Source organism: Pipistrellus kuhlii, unplaced genomic scaffold, assembly GCF_014108245.1.
Source record: "Pipistrellus kuhlii isolate mPipKuh1 unplaced genomic scaffold, mPipKuh1.p scaffold_m20_p_9, whole genome shotgun sequence".
NCBI classification, from domain to species: domain Eukaryota; kingdom Metazoa; phylum Chordata; class Mammalia; order Chiroptera; family Vespertilionidae; genus Pipistrellus; species Pipistrellus kuhlii.
In genome coordinates this window covers 32,373,929-32,392,137 of record NW_023425595.1, presented here as the reverse complement: position 1 = coordinate 32,392,137, position 18,209 = coordinate 32,373,929, and the positions used below count along the sequence as shown (strand labels likewise).

The 18,209-nt window shown below is 39.3% G+C and overlaps 1 long non-coding RNA gene across 1 annotated transcript in view; it reads left to right on the top strand.

Moving 5' to 3' along the window:
* Positions 1–18,209, top strand: part of LOC123651886 — an 82,597-nt gene that overhangs the window by 11,995 nt on the left and 52,393 nt on the right. The window contains exon 2 of the long non-coding RNA XR_006740867.1: positions 12,389–12,554. This is a non-coding gene — a long non-coding RNA (uncharacterized LOC123651886). The remainder of the gene's footprint in view (positions 1–12,388; positions 12,555–18,209) is intronic.

Below are 18,209 nucleotides of genomic sequence, written 5' to 3'. Positions count from 1 at the left end.
ATATACAATCTTGGGGGGGAGGGCATGTATGGCAGTGGGGGGGGGGCAATGGAAAGATATTACACATATAATATCCTAATAAAAAATATACAATCTTCACCATTTTTAACTGTACAGTTCTGTTCAGTACATTCATATTGTGAAATCAGTCTCTGGTGATCTCATTTTGTAGCACTGAAACTATTCCCGTTAAGCAACTATTCCTGATTTCCTCCTCCTCCTAATCCTTAGCAACCATCTTTTGACTTTCTGTCTCTATGAATTTGATTACTCTAGATACCCTCTTTAGGTGGAAACATGTTCTTTTGTAACTGGCTTCTTTGACTACAATATAGTCATAAAGTTCATCTATTTATCAGAATTTAATTCCTTTTTATAGCTGAGTAATATTTCACTGTATGTATATGCCACATTTTATTTACCGATACTTGGGTTGCTTCCACCTTTTGGTATTGTGAAGGACACTATAAGCATGAGTGTACATAAATCTCTACAGGACCCTGCCTTCAGTTCTGTTGGATACATACCCAGAAGTGGAAGAACTGGATCATATGGTAATTCTATTTTTACATTTGAGGAACTAGCATACTTTTTTTTTTCATAGCAGCTGCAGAATTTTACGTTCCCATCAACAGTGTACAAGAGTTCAAATTTCTTTTTTTTTCTTTCTTTTTTTTTTAAAATATATTTTATTGATTTTGTACAGAGAGGAAGGGAGAGAGATAGTCAGAAACATCGATGAGAGAAAGTCATCCATCAGCTGCCTCTTGCACACCCCCTACTGGGGATATGCCCACAACCAAGGAACATGCCCTTGACCGGAATCGAACCCGGGACCTTCCAGTCCCCAAGCCGAGGCTCTATCCATTGAGCCAAACCGGTTTCGGCAAGAGTTCCAATTTCTTCCCATCCTTGCCTACAGTTGTTGTTTTGCGTTGGATTTCCCCCCCCCCCCAAAAAATAGAAGCCATCCTAATAGATGTCAGGTGAAATCTCATTGTGGTTTTGATTTGCATTTCTCTAATGATTAGTGACATTGCACAACTTTTCAAATGTTTATTGGTCATTTGTACATCTTCTCTAGACTTCATTAGCAAGTCCTTTCCCCCTCTTTTTAAATCAGGTTATATGTGTGGGGTGTTTTTTTTTGTTGTTGAGCTGAAGGATTAGCTCCTTGTTAAATATATGATTTGCAAATATTTTCTCCTGTAAGTTGCCTTTTCACTCTAATTGTTCACTGATGCACAGAAGTTTTTATTTTTGATGGAATTCAATTTAACTCTTTTTGTCTTCTGTTGCCTATGCTTTTGTTCTTCTGTCCAAGAAGTTATTGCCTAATACAATGTCATAAAGCTCTTGCCCTGTGTTTTCTTTTTTTTTTTTCTTTTTTTTTTTTTTTAAATATATTTTATTGATTTTTTTTTTACAGAGAGGAAGAGAGAGGGATCGAGAGTCAGAAACATCAGTGAGAGAGAAACATCGACCAGCTGCCTCCTGCACACACCCCCACCGGGGATGTGCCTGTAACCAAGGCACATGCCCTTGACCGGAATCGAACCTGGGACCTTTCAGTCCGCAGGCCGACGCTCTACCCACTGAGCCAAACCGGTTTCGGCTGCCCTGTGTTTTCTTGAGTTTTCATTGTTTTAACTCTTTGTGATTAGGTCTTTGATTCATTTTGAGTTAAATTTTATAGATAGAGTAAAATAAGGGTCAAATGTTTTTGGTTTTTGTTTTGTTTTGTTGTTGTTTTTTTGCATGTGAATATCCAGGTGTGTCCCAGCATCATATTTGGAAATGCTATTCTTTGAATTGTCATTTATTCCATTGAATTGCTTGATACCATTGTCAAAAATCTGGACTTTACTCTGGAGGGTGAGGGCATGTATGGGAGTGGAGCAGCGGGGGCAATGGTAAGATATGTATACATATAATACCTTTTGTTAAAAATATATATTTTATTGATTTTTTACACAGAGAAGAAGGGAGAGGGATAGAGAGTTAGAAACATCGATCAGGCGCCTCCTACACACCTCCCACTGGGGATGTGCCCGCAAACAAGGTACATGCCCTTGACCAGAATCGAACCCGGGGCCCTTGAGTCCGCAGGCCAACGCTCTATCCACTGAGCCAAACTGGTTTTGGATACATATAATACCTTAATAAAAAAAAAAAAATCTGGACTCTAAGTTCTATTTCATGGATGTGTACATCTATCCTCATGCTACTACCACTGATTATTGTAGTTTTGTAATAAGTTTTGAAATTGGAAAGTGTGAGTCCTCCAATTTGGTGTTTTCTTAAGATTGTTTGAGCTATCATGGGTCTCTGGCATGTCCATATAGATTTTAGGCTCATATTGTCTATTTCTCAAAAAAAGTCAGCTGGAATTTTGGTAAGGATTGATTTGAATCTAAAGAGCAACTTGGGGAGAATTGCCTTTTAACAAACATGTCTTCTGATTAATGAATATGGAATGTCTTTGCATTTATTAGCTTTTTAATTTCTTTCAACAACGTTGTGTAGTTTTCAGTGTACAAGTTTTTTAGCTTCTTAAATGTATTGCAATGTGTTTTGTTCTTTTTTATACTATTGTGAATGGAATTCTAATATTAAATCCATTGTTGTATTATTTATTGATAGTGTACAGAAATACTCATCTGAGGATATTTTTCCCATTGATTTTAGAGAGAGTGGTGGAATGGAGGGAGAGAAAAAGGGAGGGAGGGAGGGAGAGAGAGAGAGAGAGACATCGATGTGAAAGAGAAACATTGATCAAATGCCTCCTGGAGGAGCCTCTGACCTTTTGGTGCATAGGATGGTGCTCAACCAAGTAAAGCCACACTGGCTAGGGCCATAACTAAGCAATTTTTTAATAACCTTTAAAAATTGTGGTAAAATACACATTATGTAAGATGTACCATCCTAACCATTTTTAAGTGTATTGTTAAGTACATTCACATGGTTGTACAACCAGTCTCTGGAACTACTTCACCTGTAACACTGGAACTGCATTCCCACTAAGCAACTACCCATTGCCTCCTGCCAGTCCTTGGCAACCACCATTTGGCTTTCTGTCTGTATGAACTTGACTACTTTAGATATCTTCTATAAGTGACATCATACAGTATTTGCCATTTTGTGAGTGGCTTCTTTAACTTAGCATCATAACCTCAAAGTTTATTCATGTGTTAGAATTTCATTCCTTTTTGTAGCCAAATAGTATTTAATTGTATGTATACAATGTATTTTATTTATCCACTTATTCCTAAATGTGCACTTGGGTTGCTTCCATCTCTTAGAACTGTGAAGAATGCTGCTATAAGCATAGGTGTATAAATATCTCTACAGGACCCTGCCTGCAGTTCTTTTGGGTGCATACATAGAAGGGGAAGAGCTGGATCATGTGCTAATTCTATTTTTAATATTGAGAAACTGTCAGACTGCAGAATTTTACATTTCCATCAACAGTGTAAAGAGTTCCAGTTTCTTTTCATCTTCACCAACACTTGTTATTTTCTGTTGAATTGAGGAAGGGGAGGATAGAAACCATCCTAGTATGTAAGGTGAAATCTCATTGTGCTTTTGATTTGCATTTTCCTAATGATGAGTGGCATTGAGCAGATTTTCATATGCTTTTTGGTCATTTGTATATGTTCTTTTAAGCGATGTTGTTTGCCCGTTTTAAAATCAGGTTCTGTGTTTTTTTGTGGTTGAGTAGAAGGATTAGGCTTTTATCAGATAAATGATTTACAGTATTTTCTCCTGTTCTGTAGTTTGCCTTTTCATTGACGCACATACATTTTTTAAATACATATTATTGATTTTTTTTTTTTACAGAGAGGAAGGGAGAGGGAAGAGAGTTAGAAACATCAATGAGGGAGAATAATCCATCAGCTGCCTCTTGCACACCCCCCACTGGGGATGTGCCCGCAAACAAGGTACATGCCCTTGACTGGAATCGAACCTGGGACCCTTGAGTCTGCAGGCCGATGCTCTATCCACTGAGGCAAACCGGTTTTGGCTATATATAATACCTTAATAAATAAAAAAATCTGGACTCTAAGTTCTATTCCATGGACGTGTACATCTATCCTCATGCTACTACCACTGATTATTGTAGTTTTGTAATAAGTTTTGAAATTGGAAAGTGTGAGTCCTCCAATTTGGTGCTTTCTTAAGATTGTTTGAGCTATCATGGGTCTCTGGCATGTCCATATAGATTTTAGGTTCATATTGTCTATTTCTCAAAAAAAGTCAGCTGGAATTTTGGTAAGGATTGATTTGAATCTATAGAGCAACTTGGGGAAAATTGCCTTTTAACAAACATGTCTTCTGATTAATGAATATGGAATGTCTTTGCATTTATTAGCTTTTTAATTTCTTTCAACAATGTTGTGTAGTTTTCAGTGTATAAGTTTTTTAGCTTCTTAAATGTATTGCAATGTGTTTTGTTCTTTTTTATACCATTGTGAATGGAATTCTAATATTAAATCCGTTGTATTATTTATTGATAGTGTACAGAAATACAATGTTTTTGTTAATACTCATCTGAGGATATCTTTCCCATTGATTTTAGAGAGTGGTGGAATGGAGGGAGAAAAAAAGGGAGGGAGAGAAAGAGAGAGAGAGAGAGAGAGAGAGAGAGAGAGAGAGAGAGAGAGAGAGAGAGAGAGAGAGAGATGTATGTGAGAGAGACACATCAATTGATGATTGCCTCACGCAAGTGCTCGGACCAGGATCCTCAGACCCAGGTACTGTTCCTTTGACAGAGAATTGATCCCGAAACCCTTTGGTGCATACCGACTAGGGTCAATTTATTTATTTATTTTTATTTTTAAAATATATTTTTTTATTGATTTCAGAGAGGAAAGGAGAGAGAGAGAGAGAGAGAGAGCTAGAAATATCAGTAGAGAGAGAGAGAGAGAGAGAGAGAGCTAGATATATCAATGATGAGAGAGAATCATTGATCGGCTGCCTCCTGCACACCCCACACTGGGGATTGAGCTGCAACCTAGGCAGCTGGGACCTCCTGGTTGACGCTTAACCTCTGAACCATGGGCCAACTTATTTTTATATATAGATCTGGTGCTTATAAATTTGCTGAATTCACCTATTAGTAATACAATGTTTTGTAGTTTCCTTAGGATTTTTTATATACAATGTCATACCATCTGTGAATAGAAATAGTTTTATTTTGTGTTTGCAATCTGAATGACTTTTATTTATTTTTCTTAAAATATATTTTTATTGATTTCAGAGAGGAAGGGAGAGAGAGAAACATCAATGATGACAAAGAATCATTGTTTGGCTGCCTCCTGCAAGCCCCCCCAATGGGGATCAAGCCCACAACCCAGGGAATGTGCCCTTGACTGGAACTGAACTTAGTACCCTTCTGTCTGTAGGCCAACACTCTATCCACTGAGCCAAACCAACTAGGGCTATTTCTTTTTCTGCACTAATAGCTCTATCCTAGAACCTTCAGTAAAATGTTGAGTAAACATGATGAGAGTAAAAAACAAAATAAAAATAAAATACCATGAGAGTGGCTATTCATGTCTTATTCCTGATCTTAGAGGGAAAGCCTTTTGTCAATAGTGTGATGTTAACAGCGGGTTTTTCATAGATATTTTTTATAAGGTTGGAAAATTTTCCTTTTCTTCCAAACTAATTTTTTGTTTTGTTGGTATGTTTTTGTTTTTGTTTTGTTTTGTTTATCATGAAAGGACTTTATGTTTTGTCTAATGATATTTCTGCATCAATTGAGATTATCATGTGGATTTTGCCCTTCATTCTAGTCATGTGGTATTTTATTAAATCAACTGTCTTTTGGATGTTAAATCAACTTGCATTCCTGAAGTTAACCCTACTTGGTTATGGTGTATAATATCTTTGACATGTTGCCAAATTCAGTTTGCTACCGTGTTTCCCCGAAGATAAGACATCCTCCGAAAATAAGACCTACTTACAGGTTTCCTTCTGAGTGAAATATAAGGCATCCCCCCCGAAAACAAGGCCCGCCCCCCAGGCTAAACATGAAAGATTTGGTTCACTGATTCTGAAAGAAATGGAGTTACAAGAAATTCACCAGGAAATTCAGGAATTGGATTGTTATGATGATGTTCCAGAAGATGATGACATGATTGTCATTGAATAAATGAGTAAATTCTTTTTTTTTTTTTTTAATATATTTTATTGATTTTTTACAGAGAGGAAGGGAGAGAGATAGAGAGCCAGAAACATCAACCAGCTGCCTCCTGCACACCTCCTACCGGGGATGTGCCCGCAACCAACGAACATGCCCCTGACCGGAATCGAACCCGGGACCCTTCAGTCCGCAGACCGATGCTCTACCACTGAGCCAAACCGGTTTCGGCAATGAGTAAATTCTTTTTCTTTTTTTTTTAATATATATTTTATTGATTTTCTTACAGAGAGGAAGAGAGAGGGATAGAGTTAGAAACATCGATGAGAGAGAATCATCGATCAGCTGCCTCTTGCACACCCCCCACTGGAGACGTGTCCACAGCCAAGGTACATGCCCTTGACCAGAATTGAACCCGGGACCTTTCAGTCCGCAGGCTGACGCTCTATCCACTGAGCCAAACTGGTTTTAGCAAGCAATGAGTAAATTCTTGATACTGTAGGATTCACAGTTTGTCTGGTTTGTGTTGACAACTACCGTACTACTGTACCGTATACAGGTAATAAATTTCCTTTATTTTCATTTAACAATAAATGTGTACCGTATTCTTCTTCATGGAAAAATGAGACATCCCCTGAAAATAAGACCTAGTGCATCTTTGGGAGCAAAAATTAATATAAGACACTGTCTTATTTTGGGGGAAACAGGGTAGTATTTTGTAGAGGAGACTTATGACTTTATTTAAAAGGGATATTGGAGTGTAATTTTCTTTGATATGGGTCTGCTTTTGGGCTCTTCATTCTGTTTATTTATTTATTCTTTGCCAACACCCACTGTTTTGATGACTTTGTCTTTATAGTAAGTCTTGAAGTCAGGTAATATCAGTTCCCCAACTTTGTTTTTTCTCTTTCAATATTGTGTTGGCTATTCTGAGTTTTTTGTTTCTCTATATAAACTGTAGAATCAGTTTGTTAATATCTACAAAATAACTTAGTGGAATTTTGATTAGATTACTTGAATCTGTAGATCAAGTTGGGAATAACTGGCATCATAACAATATTGAATCTTCTTATCAATGAACATGAACTATCTATTTATTTAGTCCTTGTATTTTGTTAATCAGAGTTTTTTAGTTTTCTTTATATAGATCTTATACATTTTTGGTTAGATATATACCTAAATTTTTCATTTTTCTGGATGCTAATATAAATAATAATGTTTTTAGTGTTTTTTTATTTCAAATTCCATTTGTTTGATGCTAGTATATGGAAAGGCAATTTACTTTTTAAAAAATATATTTTTATTAATTTCAGAGAGGAAGGAAGAGGGAGAGAGAGAGAGAGAAACATCAATGATGAGAGAGAATCATTTATTGGCTACCTTCTGCACACTCCACACTGGAGATGTGCCTGCAACAAAGGTACATGCCCCTGACTGGAATCAAACCTGGGACCCTTCATTTCCCAGGCCAATGCTCTACCCACTGAGACAAACAAATTAGGGCCTATCTGTATATTGTTTATGTCCTTTCCTTATTTTATTTCATTATCTGGAACTTCTATTATGATGTTGAAGGGGAGTGGGAGAGGGAAAATCCTTTTCTTGTACCTGATCTTAGTGGGAAATCTCCCAGTTTCTTACATTAATTATGATTAGGATTTTTAAAATATCAAGTTAAAGTTCTAGTAAATTTAAAAAATATATATTTTATTGATTTTTTACAGAGAGAAAGGAAGAGGAACAGAGAGTTAGGAACATCAATGAGAGAGAAACATCGATCAACCGCCTACTGCACCCCCCCCCCCACTGGGGATGTGCTCGCAACCAAGGTACATGCCCTTGACCGTAATCAAACCCAGGACCCTTCAGTCCGCAGGCCGACGCTCTATCCTCTGAGCCAAACTGGTTTCAGCTCTAGTAAATTTTTAAGTTTAATTATTATACTCCAGATTTTCTATTTGATTTAAAAAAAAAAAATAATTTATGCCCAAACTGGTTTGGCTCAATGGATAGAGCGTCAGTCTGCAGACTGAAGAGTCCCGGGTTCAATTCCAATCAAGGGCACGTACCTTGGTTGCGGGCACATCCCCAGTAGGGGGTGTGCAGGAGGCAGCTGATGGATGTTTCTCTCTCATCAATGTTACTATCTCTCTCCCTTCCTCTCTGTAAAAAAATCAATAAAATATATTTAAAAATTTTTTTGAAATAAAAATTAAAAAATAATTTATATCTTGTCCTGCCTGGTGTTTCTCAGTGATTAGAGTGTAGGCCCACACACCAAAGGGTCATGGGTTCAATTCCAGATCAAGGGAATGCACCTGGGTTGCACTTTCATTCCCCTCCCCTGGTGGCAGGTGGGGCACGTGTGGGAGGCAACCAATCAATGTGTCTTTCTCACATTGTCTATGTTTCTCTCTCTATCTCTCTCTCCCTCCCTCCCTCTCTTTCACTCTCTCTTAAATGCAATAGAAAAAAATGTCCTCAAGATAGGATTAACAACAAAAATTTATATCTCTTTATTGATATTCTCCTTTTGATTTTTACATTTTTACATTTTTCCCTGATTCCGTTAGACATAGTTCGTTTTTATAATAGATGATTTAAAAACTAATAAGTTCAGCCAAAGCCGGTTTGGCTCAGTGGTAGAGAGTCGGTCTGCGAACTGAAAGGTCCCGGGTTCGATTCCGGTCAAGGGCATGTACATTGGTTGCGGGCACATCCTTGGTGGGGGGTGTGCAGGAGGCAGCTGTTCGATGTTTCTCTCTCATTAACGTTTCTAGCTCTCTATCCTTCTCCCTTCCCTTCCTCTCTGTAAAAAATCAATAAAAAAATATATTTATAAAAAAAAAAACTAATAAGTTCAATGTAAGGGACAATATCTGTTGACTGCTTTTTATTCTCCTTCTATAGGCCACACTCTCCCATTTCTTTGCATGTTTTATCTTGTTGGGGAACAGAGTAAAAACTGGTCATTTTAAATGACATTCTATGGCATCTTTGGAAATTAGATACTCCCAAGGCTTATGTTTGTTCCTGTCTATTTGTTGATTGACATTCAAGGAGTAAATCTGTAAAGCCTGTTTTTTTTGTCATGTGTGGTCACTGTCATTTCTGCCATTTAGCTTAGCAGTCAGCTAATGAGTGGACAGAGAGTTTCTTAAATGTCTTCCCCTCTTTGCCAACGGATTCTGTGTGTTGGTTCAGGCAAGCCTTCAAAGCTCTGAAAGTTTACTCTCCCTTGTCCCTCATTTCCTGCTTCACCCAGGCCTCGAGGTTATTAGAAATGAGAGATCGGGCCTTTTCATGTGTTCCTTGGGTTTACATACAGTTTTGCAAACACATGTGGGTTTCTAGACCCCCGGGTATGTCAGAGCTTTTCAAAGCCTTCTATCTCCGTGTCCTTCCTAATATTTCTCCTACGTTTTTTGGCCGCTTCTGGTTTGTCTCGGTTGGTTTCCCTCCTCAGGGAGTTGGGATGTCTAAGTTTGCTGATGATTATTTGGAAAACACGCAGGGATGGAGCTTCTCACTGTGAGAGCTCCGAGTCAGTCAAATAAGACGAGCTCTGTGAAGGGGGCTCTTACCAGGAGCTGCCAGACGAACCAGTGACATTTCTCCAGGGACAGGGCTCTGGGAGGAATTCCACGCCTACTCTGTCCCCTCCAGTGGCTCCCAGGCTTCTGTTTCCACAGTTACTATAGTGGTAACTGTAGTTATCTGAAAACAGATAGCTGGGTTTGAAGGCTACCAGAGTTTGAGAGAGGAGGATGGGGAAAAAGTAAAAATGCCAAGAGCTTGCTGTTTCCTACTGAGATCCAACAGTCTTTCTTAAATAAATACACCTTAGATTTTGAAAGTTTGGGTTAATTTCCAGAGTTCTGGAAAAGCTGAGTTTGACATCTTGCCAGTGTTCTTGCTTTCATGGAGGAGTGGATTTTCAGATGTCCTTCCTCTGCCATTCCAGAAGTGCATCTTCAGGTTACTTTTATTTTAAGAGGCATTAAGCTTTAAATAATGTTGGCCACTCTTACTAAGAGTCTTTGAGAATACATTCTGCACTTAACATGAAGAAATAAGTTGATTTTTGTTTCCTGTGTTTTCCCCTGCAGCAGTGTTAAGGTCCTTACCCAACCTGACTGTGAACTTTTGCTTCGCAGGAAACACGTTCATTTTTATTTTCTTTTGTGCTGGCTCACTCATGTTGTGCTCTTAGGTCATGAGACAAGACAGTATGTTTCCTCACTTCTAGAGAAGTTAAAATTCTTAACGACAATGTTATAAGTAGAGTTCTCTTATTAATGAGACAGCCAAGACTCAGGCTGTTTCCTGCCAACACTTCCTTCAGTTCTCTTTTCTAAATCAGGCCCTACATTCAGGACAATAAAACTAACAAGGTGTATTTTACACCAAAGTCACCCTGGCATTTCTCAGACAGCTGCTAGAACACACCAAAAACTTGCTCTCTAACAGGAAGGCACTCATAAGTAAAGTATTCAAGGAGGGATGCTAAAAATAATTAAATATAATTGGTATGCTCCACGTTTTTAAAATTAGCTTATCAATATTATAAGAGCTGCCCTGTTCATAGTGTCCACAATGTGGAGGAAAATGACAGCAAAGAGAGGAGCTTCTCCCTTTGAGATGAGTTTTATACAAGGTAAAGGGTCCTGACCGAATGGTTAGTTATTGTGGACTTTTTCAAATGGGTAAAATCATACTCATGTTCATAGGCAAGGGTTTGCATGATCACTGTCAGCAAGTTTATTTCCAAGATGATTTGATGCCTTTATTTAAAATCACCTTTTAGACTAGCCAGTGTGGCTCAGTGGTTGAGCATTGACCTATGAACCTGGAGGTCAAGGTTCAATTCCCAGTCAAGGCACATGCCTATGTTGCAGGCTTAATACTCAGCAGGGAGCATGCAGGAGACAGCTGATCAATTGTTCTCTCTCAATATTGATGTTTCTCTCCCCCTCTCCCTTCCTCTCAAAAATCAGTAAAAAAAAAAAAAAAGTATGTAAAGTAAAATAATAAAATCACCTTATATTGTTGATAGCATTCTGGGTGCACATCTTACATAATAGAGTGTAAGGCACTGGGGACTTCTAAATATGTATCACCCACAGAGCTCTGGGAAATAGAGGAGATAAATGGAATTATCAAAAATAAGTTAGGTAGCCCAGCTGGTGTGGCTCAGTGGTTGAGCATTGATCTATGAACCAGGAGGTCAAAGTTTGATTCCCAGTTAGGGTTGTGAGCTTAATCCCCAGTAGGAGGCGTGTAGGAGGCAGCTGATCAGTGATTCTCAGCATTGATGTTCCTATCTCTTTCTCCCTCTCCCTTTATCTCTGAAATCAATAAAAATATATGTTTAAAAATAAGTTGGGTAAAGTGGTTGAGAAAACTAACTCTTCTTGTCTACTTCTCCTTACTCAGGGTCTGTGATATGTTCTCTTGAAAGTAGCCATCGCCGAAACCGGTTTGGCTCAGTGGCTAGAGCGTCAGCCTGTGGACTGAAAGGTCACGGGTTCGGTTCCGGTCAATGGCATGTACCTTGGTTGTGGGCACATCCCCAGTGGGAAGTGTGCAGAGGCAACTGATAGATGTTTCTCTTTCATCGATGTTTCTAACTCTCTCTCCCTCTCCCCTCCTCTCTGTAAAAAAATCAATAAAATATTTTTTAAAAAAGAAAGAAAGAGCTGGGACCGGTTTGGCTCAATGGATAGAGCGTCGGCTTAGAGACTGAAAGGTCCCAGGTTCGATTCCGGTCAAGGGCATGTACCTTGGTTGTGGGCACATCCCCAGTAGGGGGTGTGCAAGAGGCAGCTGATCGATGACTCTCTCTCATCGATGTTTCTAACTCTCTATCTCTCTCCCTTCGTCTCTGTACAAAATCAATAAAATATATTTTTTTTTAAAAAGAAAAGAAAAGAAAAGAAAGAAAAGAAAAGAAAGAAGGAAGAAGGAAGGAAGGAAGGAAGGAAGGAAGGAAGGAAGGAAGGAAGGAAGGAAGAAAGAAAGAAAGAAAGAAAGAAAGAAAGAAAGAAAGAAAGAAAGAAAGAAAAGAAGAAAGAAAGAAAGGAAGAAAGAAAATAGCCATCAACTGAGACTTCATGAATCTCTTCCTCAGGAGGTTCCTGCTCTGTTCTGCTCTTCATTCTGCTGTTGGAAATGAACACATTGATCAGATCATCTGGTTCTTTTAACAAGTGGTTTCTGTTCTCTCCTTTTGTTTCCCTGCAGATCCTGCCATGATTGGCTGATGGGAAAATAGACTCATGGATCTGACACCACCACCATAAACCAACACTTGAATAATTCAACCTATCAGAGGCCTGGTTCTTGTCCAGAAAAATTCCAGCCCCAAAGCAAAAGATTTCTCTGAAGGGAAGCACTCACCCACAAACAGGTAAGAAGAAATAATTTTTAGAGAAATAGTGAAGTTGACAAAGGATATGTTTGTGCTTATTGTGTCGGTATTTTTGGAATTGTGCTTCATGTTCTTTTTTTAATTAGTCATATGATGCAGCTCTTTTTTTTCTCCTGGCTCTGATAGCTAACCCTCAATTTAGCAGACCACACTTGTGCCAACTGGAGTAAACACTTCCTCTAAAAAATTCTTTTGGTCAGTGGGCTACGTTTTTAAATGTCTCAACTGGTATTGTTGCCTTTATCTACACCAAGAACAGACTCCCTCCTTGATTGCTGTATCGATCCAACCAATGCCTCAAAGTTCATAATCAAATAAAAATTGCCTCAGCCCTAGCCAGGTGGCTCAGTTGGTTGAAATGCGGTCCCCTGCACAAAAGATTGCAGGTTAGATTCTGGTCAGGGCACATACCTAGGTTGCGGGTTCAATCCTGGTCAGGGAACATATGGGAGACAACTGATGTCTTGCTCACATCAATGTTTCTCTCTCTCTCCACTCCTCTCTCTAAAATCAATAAACAAACTCAGGTGAGAATTTTAAAATATTATCTCAGATAATAGATTGTATGGAGCCAGGTGATAAATTCCTTAGAATACAGCCCTCATGGGTGCAACCCATAGAAATCAGAATCATACAAAATTCCCTATATGCTACCATGCAAGAGAGAATACCCATTGGCAATCATTCACTTATTCATTCTTTTGACATATCATAAAATTTACTTAAAGTTTACAATGATTTTGCCAAATGGTACAACCTTACTGTAAAAGAGTTTTATTGTTTTTTAATTTATAATTTTTATTGAATTTATTGGGGTGACACTGGTTAACAACATTATACAGGTTTCAGGTGCATAATTCCACAACACATCATCTGTACACTGTATTGTGTTCACCATTCCAAGTCAATTCTCCTTCCATCATCCTATACCTTCCTCTACCTCCCTGCCCCCCATAATATTTAGAACATTTTCATTCCTTCTCATACACATTTATAGTTAATTCCTGTTTCCAAATCCAGTCCCAGGCAGTCACTAATCTACTTCTATCTATATTTTTGCCTTTTCTGGAATTTTTCATACAAATGGGCTTTAACTTGGCACAATGTTTTTAAAGTTCATCCATGACATAGCATGTATCAATAGTGTATTAGCTTTTCTTGATAAAAAAGTATTCCATTCTATAGATACAACAAATTTTGTCTATCCATTCACCAGTTGATGGACAATTAGGTTGTTTCCAATTTTGGACTTTTATGAATATGCTGTTATTAACATTCAAATGTAAGTTTTTGTGTGATATGTATTCTCATTTCTCTTGTTTTGTTGGGCTATAAGATTTAACTTTTGAAAAACTCGCACTGTTTTCCAAAGAGTAGAACCATTTACATTCCCATCAGCAATGTATGAGGGTTCCAATTTCTCCACATCCTTACCAACATTTGTTATTGGCAGTATTATCATAGTCAGTCTAATGGGATGAAATGGTGCATCATTATGGTTTTAATTTCCATTTCCAAAAGATGTTGAGCATCTTTTCACGTACTTTTTAGCCACTCATGTACTTTCTTTGATGAAATGTCCATTTATTTCTTTTGCCCATTATTTCACGGGCCTGTTTGTTTTTATTATTGAACTAGAGGCCTGGTGCACGAAATTCATGCACTGGTGGGGTCCCTAGGCCTGGCCAGCGATCAGGGCTGATTGGAGCTAGGCCTATCAGGGCCAGGCCAGAGAGGAAACTACAGGTCCCATGCTGGGCGTGGAAGGAACGCCAGACACCTACACTACCATTGTCCGCAGCCTGCCACTGCATGGTGCCCTCCTTCCCCCCTCCTTCCCTTGCCGCCAATGCAGCCACCGTGGCAGGCAGGCAGCAAGCTGATCTGGGCCTACTGGCCAGGGGCAAGGACAGGACATGGGAGGTTGGATGCCTGCCCTGAAGAGGGAGCCAGCCCTTGGCCCTCCTGGGAAAGGCACTGCCCCAGCCCATTCCCTGTCCCAGCCCAGCCAGCTGGGGGAGGTTGGCTATGACAGAGCACTGAATGCCAGGCGGCAGTTCCTGTATTGAGTGTCTGCACCCTAGTGGTCAGTGTGTGTCATAGCTACCAGTCGTTCCAGTCACTTAGGCTTTTATATACAGTGGTGCCTCGCATAAAGAACGCCTCGCACAGCGAACACTGCACACAACGAACTTCCTTTCATGATTCATACAACGAACTTCGTTTCACACAACGAAGTCGCCCGAGCTTCCATGACCGCTTTGCCCGAGCTTCCACGACTGCTTCGCCCGAGCTTCCATGATCGCTGCCGATGTATTGCATCCTTCCGCGCAGGCACTGCAGGCAGTCGTTAGTCACTGCGCTTAACTTAAGCACGTATCACGGCAATCGTTCTTCATTACGAATTAAATCACACACATATCACGGCAGTCGTCCTTTTAAGTTAAACTCAATATTTTTTTTATATCATGGCTTCTAAAAAAAGCAGGAAGGTGATTTCTGTTGAAATAAAATAGGAAATAATTAGGAGTGAATGTGGGGTAAAACAGTGTGACCTCGTCAAAGAGTTTGGCCTCAGCAAGACCACCATTTTCACCATTTTGACAAATAAGGATGCAATCAAATCAGCCAAAGTAGCCAAAGGAGTATCAAAACTATTTCATGAAAAACATAGGTCTTCAATCCACGAGGAAATGGAGAGGCTATTAGCGATTTGGATTAAGGACAGGCAGGTGAAAGGTGACGTAACAACCCAAGATATTATCTGTCACAAAGCCAAGAGAATTTATGACTGATCTAAAGAAAAACAGTCCCTGGAAGTAGCAGCAATCAAGATAATGAAGAAGGATTCAAAGCCAGCAGGGGGTGGTTTTTTAGATTTAAGAAAAGGTGTGGAATCCACAGCGTTACTATGCATGGTGAGGCTGGCAGTGCTGACAAGAAAGAAGCAGAAAAGTTCTCTATTAACTTTCAAAAATGTATTAAGGATGAAGGATACTGCCCACAACAAGTGTTCAATGCCGATGAAACGGGTCTTTTCTGGAAAAGAATGCCGAGCAGAACCTTCATTACAAAAGAGGAGAAGAAATTGCCAGGACACAAAGCCATGAAGGACAGACTTACCCTTATGTTTTCGTCTAATGCCAGCGGAGACCTCAAGATCAAACCTCTATTGGTTTATCACTCTGAAAATCCAAGAATTTTCAAGAAAAATAACGTTATTAAGTCCAAACTGCCCGCCCATTGGAAGTCCAATCAAAAAGCCTGGGTGACCCAAGTTATCTTCAACGAATGGATTCTGGAAACCTTTGCTCCTGCCGTGAAGAAATTCTTGCTGGAAAAAGAACTGCCGCTCAAAGCCCTTCTGATACTTGACAATGCCCCTTCTCACCCAAAAGACCTAGAGGAAATATTGCAGGAAAATTATCCTTTTACTATCAAGGTGCAGTATTTGCCACCAAACACCACATCCATTCTTCAGCCAATGGATCAGCAAGTTATTGCGAACTTTAAAAAACTCTACATTAGAGCCCTCTTTAATAAGGTGTTTGAAGAATGCGAGTTTGGTGGAGACAATATGACTGTCCGAAAGTTTTGGAAGGAGAAATTTGATGTCCTTATGGCAATACGACTTATACAGAAGGCCTGGGAAGAAGTGTCACAAAGGACCCTCATTTCTGCTTGGAAGATGCTTGTGCCTTCGTGGACCCAGGAAGAAGCAGTAGTTATGACACAGAAGTGGTGAAGGACATCATCACAGTGGCCCAAAGGTTGGAATTAGAGGTAGAGGAAGAGGATGTAGAGGAGCTTATTGAGGAACACGAAGAAGAGCTGACAACTGAAGAGCTCCAAGCACTTCTGGTCCAGCAACAGGACAATGCTCAAAGGGAAGCGTCATCTGATAACGAGGAGCAACAATCAAACAATCCCAACTGCTGACATCAAGAACATCCTGGTCAAATGGAAAGCAGTTCAGGAGTTTACCAATGCCCACTATCCGGATTCAGCTGAAGCAAACAGGATCAACGATCTTTACTCCGATACTCTTGTCCGTTATTTCTGGCAGATGTTGGAGAAAAGAGAAAAACAAACGACTTTGGACAGGTTTTTCATGAAACCATTGGCCAAAAAGCAGAAAATGGATGAAGATGTGCAAGATTCGGTAGACTCTACTTAGTCTGTCTTAAAATTAAAAAAATGTGTTTTTTTTTTTAAATTATGTTTTTAGATGTATCTAAATAAAAATAATAACAAAAAATTTATCTTTTTTTATGTCATCTTAGCATATTTTATGCTACAGAACGAATTATTTTTTTTAACATGTATTGTTATGGGAAAACGCGTTTCACATAACGAACTTTTCGCATAACAAACTTGCTCCTGGAACGAATTAAGTTCGTTGTGTGAGGCACCACTGTATATAGATTGTTGCCATTCTTTGCATAGTATGGATACAAATCTTTTTTTTTTTTTTAATATATTTTATTGATTTTTTACAGAGAGAAAGAGAGAGGGATAGAGAGTTAGAAACATCGATGAGAATCATCAATCAGCTGCCTCTTGCACACCCCCTACTGGGGATGTGCCTGCAACCAAGGTACATGCCCTTGACCAGAATCGAACCTGGGACCTTTCAGTTCGCAGGCCGATGCTTTATCCGCTCTATCCACTGAGCCAAACCGGTTTTGGCATGGATACAAATCTTTTATCAGACTTGTGTTTGGCAAATATTTCCTCCAATCTGTTGTCTTTTAAATTACTCAGTGGTTGAGCATTGACCCATGAATGGCTAAGGCCATATATTTTTATAAATGATTCACAATCAACACAGTAGACCTTTGAGGTGTTGGATTGAGGTGATTCTAATCTTAAATTTCAGTAATTTTAATCTATAACAATAAAAGCATAATATAATTAGACTGGATAGCTGAATGGCCTTGCAGATGTCCTTCTGGATGACCTTCTGGGTGAAGCCAGGGCTATGGCTGCAAGGGCCGTACCCCTTGCATGAATTTTGTGCATGGAGCCTCTATTACATCTATAAATATGCCATATTTGTAAAGTGTCACAAATTCTGTAGAGAATATAATACATTAATTAACTGTGTTCGCAAGACTATTTAGGGTGGTAGCCAGTAGATCGTACCACTTTCCATGTGGTCCTCCTTATCAAAACCAAACCCAAAAAATACATTTGTAACTATGACCTGCCAGAAATATACTGACCATAGCATAACAGTCTTTGTAGTAGTCATTAGGTCTGTTGACAAACATTTTGATCGCCCTCTCCTTCCAGGCACATGTAGGATTGTACTTCCCTGGCCTCTTTGAAGTTAGTCATGGTCATAACATAAGCTGGCCAACAAAATACTAGTGATAGGTGGGTACCAGGCCAGTGTGACTCTGTGGTTGACTATTGACCTATGAACCATGATTTGATTCCTGGTCAGAGTACATGCCCTGGTTGCTAGTTCAATCCCCAGTAAGGAATGTGCAGGAGGCAGTCAATCAATAATTCTCTTACCAAAACCAGTTTGGCTCAGTGGATAGAGTGTCAGCCTATGGACTGAAGGGTCCCGGGTTTGATTCCGGTCAAGGGCATGTACCTTGGATGTACCAGTGGGGGGTGTGAAGG